Consider the following 6,010-nt stretch of genomic DNA (forward strand, 5'->3'; position numbering starts at 1 on the left):
ATCAGTGGGTGATACACAGAAATCTGTGCATCACTTCGTGATATAAGGTGCCTAAAGTGGATTTGCACCGTTGTAAACCGACCGTGTCAATCTGCAAATATTTTGAATTCGTGCCACCCAACTAGTAGTAGTGACACTATAACTTATAGTTATACGTACTAAGGCCCAAGGATATATGAGGAATATATTAGTAATTACCTTAATCACATCAGTCACAGCGTTTGCTAATTTTACGGTGAAAACTACAATTAAAAATTCCGCTTCTGCAATGTTGTTGTGCGGTTAAATTGGATCCTCTATCCACAGCGCCGCGTAGTGAGCGAAAATAAAGCGGGGCTTTTTCAAATATTTAAATAAATATAATAATTCCTGCATAATATTCTGTTTCGGTGTTCTCTACAGTCGTACACCTCGCGTTTAATAAGATTTTCGTTCATATTTCAAAATATATTAAATATAAATTTTCTATTCCGCCTGCGATGATGAACACAAAATACAAATGAAGATACATTTGAATAATGCATACCTATTGGAAAAACTGTGCAGCTAAGTGTACATATAATAAATTTCTGAGAGAACCGTGATATGAAAATGTATGAAAATGTACATGTTGGTATTCTTCCGCATACATTCGCGACATAATTGGTTTATCAACAATTGACTTTATAATTATATTTAAAAGAATATAAACAGAAGTAACTGGCTGCGAAATTATGGATTACAACTATGGTTGTGGTAAATAAATGGTCAAATAAATGTGGTAATACAGCTATGGTGAAAAAATTGACAGGGAACCATTTTATTATAAATTAACTACCAGCGCACAAAATTACGTTCATTATTGTGTACATGGATGTCTTGGCTGTTTTGTCTTGGCTAGCGAAAAGCGTGGTAATAGTCGTCAACCAATCGCCTCTCTTACATGTTCGCAACAGTTACATTTACTGATTGGCGCCCGTCTAACTAGCGGACTCTACCAACTCTACTGCCTCTTCTCCTGCTGCTGCTGCCGCTGGCTGCTGCTTCTGCTAATTGTGTTCGCAGTGTAGGACGAAAGCTGCGAAAAACGCATGCATAGCACCGATATTCAGGCAGTTAAACGCCCGTGCGTTACTATACGTTCGCGATTATACACGCAGCATCAATCTGTTTCATCGTTGACTAACCGACGAACGAGTGTTTGCTTTTCGCCGAAGTGCCTACTATTACTAATGCCATGCCTTCCTTGTGCTTCCGCAGTGACCGGTTTTAACTCGCAGCCATCGGGCCGTGTGTTAAACATTTCGTCGTCTTCGTAGTTTATCCGTGTTCCCCGTCTGCTGGCCTGCCTCGTATGGGAAGAACCACATCGTTCTGATAACCATGTTTGGTTGGAGAAAGAGCACCGTGAGGCTACTCATACTCATTTTGTTTTACCTATTGTTTCTCGTGATCGGTGCGTCGATATTTTCGGCTATCGAAGCGCCGGAGGAAATTGCCAGGATCAAAGCCGTGCGCCAGATCCGCATGAGGTTTATGAAAGATCACCAGCAGTGCTTATCCGGTGAGTTGTACTACCGTCGCTAGATAACGTTTGTATACTTACTCAAGGCTCTCTTCGGATGTTTTAAAGTTTGAGCCAAGTCTTGAGCCACCAAAGTTTATTTTTCGGCCACCAATGGAAAACTATAGCCACTGTTCACTTTATCGTATGTGCTAAGCAAGGCATAAACACGTAATGCGCATATGGGAAAAGAGGCGTACGAAAACATTTTACGACACGACACTGCAATTTGACGATTTCGTTATTCAATCGTAATTTTGTGAGCAGTTCAATTATTCGCCAATTGTATTCGTCACTTTAGTGTAGTAAAGTCGCCACTGTTATTTATGTATCGCATTTTGCGAAAGTGGCGAACGGCAGCGTAAGTCCTGCTTACTTATCATAGTACACGCAGTAGTACCCATATACACGCAGTAGCACGCGTAGTACTTATCATGTGTACACGCAGCTAGTCGGGGTTTCACGTTAGTTCTGCATGCCGCACCACACTAACTGCGGAGTGGCACAGTCCTTTGAGTGGTCGAGCCTGCTTTTAGGTCCTCGTGTATACACGATGGAGTGACGATTACGTTATGGTTATGTTAGAGCTAGAACCAGGTTAGGGCTAGGATCAAGGATGGGGACATGGTAAGGATGTATGATGGCGTGTAGAAGCCGGGTCATGAAGAATGCCGGTGTTACACGCCGTGTGGACATGTATCGGTGTTTTACATGTACCCGTGTTTATAGACATACATGTTACCTGTATCCTGCGGTCTATACACGGTGCCCGTGGCAGGGTGGTACGGTGGGCTGTGCAGCCTCTTGCTTGACGGTGCGTAATGAGACTAAGTATTTGTAATCGTGCGTGCATTGTTAATGTTATGATTGACTTGGATTAATGGTTGGCTTTATGGTGATCAGGGGGCGTGAAGGCGGCATGTCCCGGTAATGATTTATATATTATTGAGCCTTGTCCGCACGCGTGTTCTTTAGCACACGCGTGCATCACGCCGTTGAGTTGTTACAGTGCAGAATCAATCAATACGCCGTGCACTCCATATCAATTCGTTTCCTGTGTGCTTAGCTAATAAAAACAGAAAAAAAACGTGCAGCAAGTGCTATATATGAATTCGTTACATAATTTACAGCGCAATATCTGTGAGCTAACTATAGTGAACAAGGAAGGGCAATTTCAAAACCAATGTAGATAGATGGTATGATCCGTTAACACAATGCAAAGACAATGATACATTGTATATAATATATATATATATAATATACAGGGTGCGAAATTAACGGTAGTCCGGAGTCAAATACTCCCTGATTTACTGTCGGACTCCCTGATTTGACATATGCAGGTGTCCGTGTGACTCCCTGAAAATTCTGCCATACTAACTAGCCTCGCGGAATTACCGTATTTTTTCAGCTAATGTCCAAAGAAAATTTGGCAGACGTGCAACCGCATGAATCTTAAAAATAACCACATGCGTTATTGTTAATCATCTTTAATTTTGAACCAGACTGCGGACTCCCTCATTTTGCTTTGGACTTCTTCTTTTGAGGGTGCTTGGACTCCCGTGTTAAAAAGTCAATTTCTACCCCTGTATATATATATATATATATACTATATATAATATACAGACATACATACATTGATTGGTTGACACGTTAATGTAAGTATGCGCGTGTGTGCACGCGTGCATTGTGCGGTGCGTGCGTGCCTGTGATTGTGTGCGCGGCCTGCGTGCGTGCGTGCGTGCGCGCGTGCCGTGCGTGCATGTTCTCCGTTTCCTGCAAAATCAGGCGAGCCCACTAACGCTATTAAAGCTGCCCCTGTAGGAAGGTGTTATACCAGGGCCGCATTGTGTCTGTCTGGCGTGTCTGCCTTGGCGTATGCATGCCACCCTGGTTTGCAATCAGCATCCGGTCTTACTAATAACATCAGTGAGTCGATTTCGTACCTAAAAAGTACCAACCACGCTTTTGTACAATACACACGCACGCAAATGCACGCACGCACGCACGCACGCACGCGAACGGACGCACGCATACGAACGCACGTACGCGAACGTACGCATACGAGCGATGCTGTTGCCGGCGTCCACGTGGGATTCTCTAAATTAATAGCACTTCTAGCGTTCGCGTTCGTGAGCACGTACGTGTTGTGTATACGATCCGTGTTAGTACTAACGCATGGCTGGATCGTAACGCGGCGGGGGACAGCACGGTCGACCGGCGCGCCTGTACTGCCGTCGCGCGTCGTTTGAACGCGGGGAGAGTCTCCAAATACACGAACGCATCCGCCACTGGCGCATGCGCACCGAGTTCCGGAGGGGTGGTGGTCGGGGGATGGGGTATTGCGCGGTTAAGCGATCCCATTAACCGGCGCAAGAGCGACGGAGAGGAATTTAAGGCTGCGCGCCTTCGTTTAATGAGAGGCGGAGAGCAAGAGGAATCCGCTGGCCGCCGACGCATCACGGCGGATAACGACCGGAGTGCGGCACGCGTCAGCGACGTAGATCGCAACAACGCCGCATACGGCGCGGGGAATCGATTAGCTTATAGGCAGTTATGTAAAGGCAAGAGTGCATGTTGCTGCGCTGCGGGGGTGTTGCGCGAGCCCAGGGGCGATATTGTCGGAGCTTGTAATTCGCGGAAGAGTGTGTCCCCCCCCCACCCACAACGGTTGAAGCGCCGTCGCTGCTAAGCTCATGAAGAGAGACAGAGAGAGAGAGAGAGGAGCAGAGAGAGAGAGAGAGAGAGAGACGCGAGGGAGAGAGGAGAGAGAGAGAGAGAGAGAGAGAGAGAGAGGAGAGAAAGCGTGACATGTGTGTCGAGCGTGCACGGCCCGGCGTAGAATGTGTGCGAGCGCCCTTTGTGTGGCGTGCTTCTCTAATAGATTCGTGGCTTCCCGTTCGTACGTTAGCGCTTCTCTCTTTATTAGCGGCCGCCTGTTTTGCACTGCGTGGCGTGTGTCCTTGCCATGCGCGCGCACAAACCACACCACACAGACACACACACACACACACACACACACACACACACACACACGACCACACCACACACACACACACACACATTCTGTGTTTTGTTCTGTTTCATATAGAAACGTGTGTGTGTGCGTGTGCGTGCGTGCGTGCGTGCGTGCGTGCGTGGGCGTGCGTGGTGTCGTGCGTGCGTGTGGTGCGGCGGCGGCGTGCGCTGGCTGATACAGCGACGAATTTCGTTTCATTCGTGGGCGTGCATGACAGCGCGGAAACGTGACGACTGAAACACGGATCGAGACCGATGCCAGCGCGTGTATGCGAGTCTCGGCTTACGCGTTTGCGTTTACTTAGTGTCTTTAAACGTAAATAGGAAGTGGATTGAATGCGGGCGTGCGACACCGGTGGCGGGCTAGCCGTGAGTGCTCCATAACGAAACGCAAAGCCGCTGCGCCGAATTTTACCGAAATCCGGGGAATTCGGGTTCCATTAGCGTATAGAGCTGTCTCGGGCAAAATTACTCGGATTAGATTGTGCGCGCACCGAAAATAAATTGACCATAAGCGTTTGTGTGAAGTAGGCCAATTACCAGTTTAGTGGAGTAATCGTAGTACTATATATGCGTTAGCTAGCGACCATGCTCTGTAGGGACGCAGGTCTCTGCACGTAGAGTCAGTTACTCATCCCATAGTATTATAATAATCTACAGTGACGCAGGTCTCTGTACATAGTGTCAGCTACTCCACTCAGAGTACAATAATACTCGGCAGGGACTCGAGTCTCCGTCTATAGAGTCAAGTACTACTGCCCTTGCCAAAGGAGGCACGGCTTTATCCTATGGAGTATAATACTTGGTGCGTACTATGTACAACCCGCTGGTTAGGTGATCTGAAAACTCCCAAGAATTTCAGGGTATTTGCGTGCGATCTGTCCTTCCGCACACTGATTGCGTAAATTAAAGTCGGCGTTTATTTTTGACGTCAGCAGGAGGGAGCTGTATTCATTCAATTAGGTGATTAATTCCCGTATTAGCGCTGCGAATCGGAAAAGAGAGATTTCAAAATAATAAATTTGAGAAGACGTCCTCACGCGTTCTTAAAACGCACTATCTCGACACGTCAGTTATACACAGCAGAAGCTCCTGTCAAAACCGGTACATTTAATTCTGCGTTAACTATATGTGAGTCGATTAGTTTAAACTAGTTAATTAATGCGTGCGTGCTGCGGCGTGAGAGAGCGGATGGTGGCGGCAGTAGCTGATAATTGCTAACGTTCACGAACAGCTGAACCGACTTAAAACAAGAAGCAAATGCAATTGTCTTGTGTGAGTGTGAGTACAGACCATAGAAATAATATACTAGTTAGGTGCCTTTTACATTTCTAAGGTACGGAAAGTGCAATAGAAGCGTTTAACTATCGCTGAAGGACAGTCGATTTGATCTTTTACATACGCTGTGTAGTTTGCCGCAAGAGCAAGCTGTATTTATTAAATTATGATATA

General features: G+C 46.4%; 1 protein-coding gene across 2 annotated transcripts in view; it reads right to left on the reverse strand.

Annotated features, from left to right (window-relative positions):
* Positions 1 to 292, reverse strand: part of LOC106816624 (leucine-rich repeat protein 1-like) — a 6,129-nt gene extending 5,837 nt beyond the window's left edge. Inside the window, exon 1 of one of the 2 annotated variants that reach the window (XM_014821251.1) lies at positions 199 to 292. The gene's annotated coding sequence lies outside the window, so the exon portion shown is untranslated. The remainder of the gene's footprint in view (positions 1 to 198) is intronic. The other variant, XM_014821258.1, reaches the window with a different exon arrangement.
* Positions 293 to 6,010: the final 5,718 nt, after the last annotated feature.

The sequence above is a fragment of the Priapulus caudatus genome, unplaced genomic scaffold (assembly GCF_000485595.1).
Source record: "Priapulus caudatus unplaced genomic scaffold, Priapulus_caudatus-5.0.1 Scaffold32, whole genome shotgun sequence".
Classification (NCBI taxonomy): domain Eukaryota; kingdom Metazoa; phylum Priapulida; class Priapulimorpha; order Priapulimorphida; family Priapulidae; genus Priapulus; species Priapulus caudatus.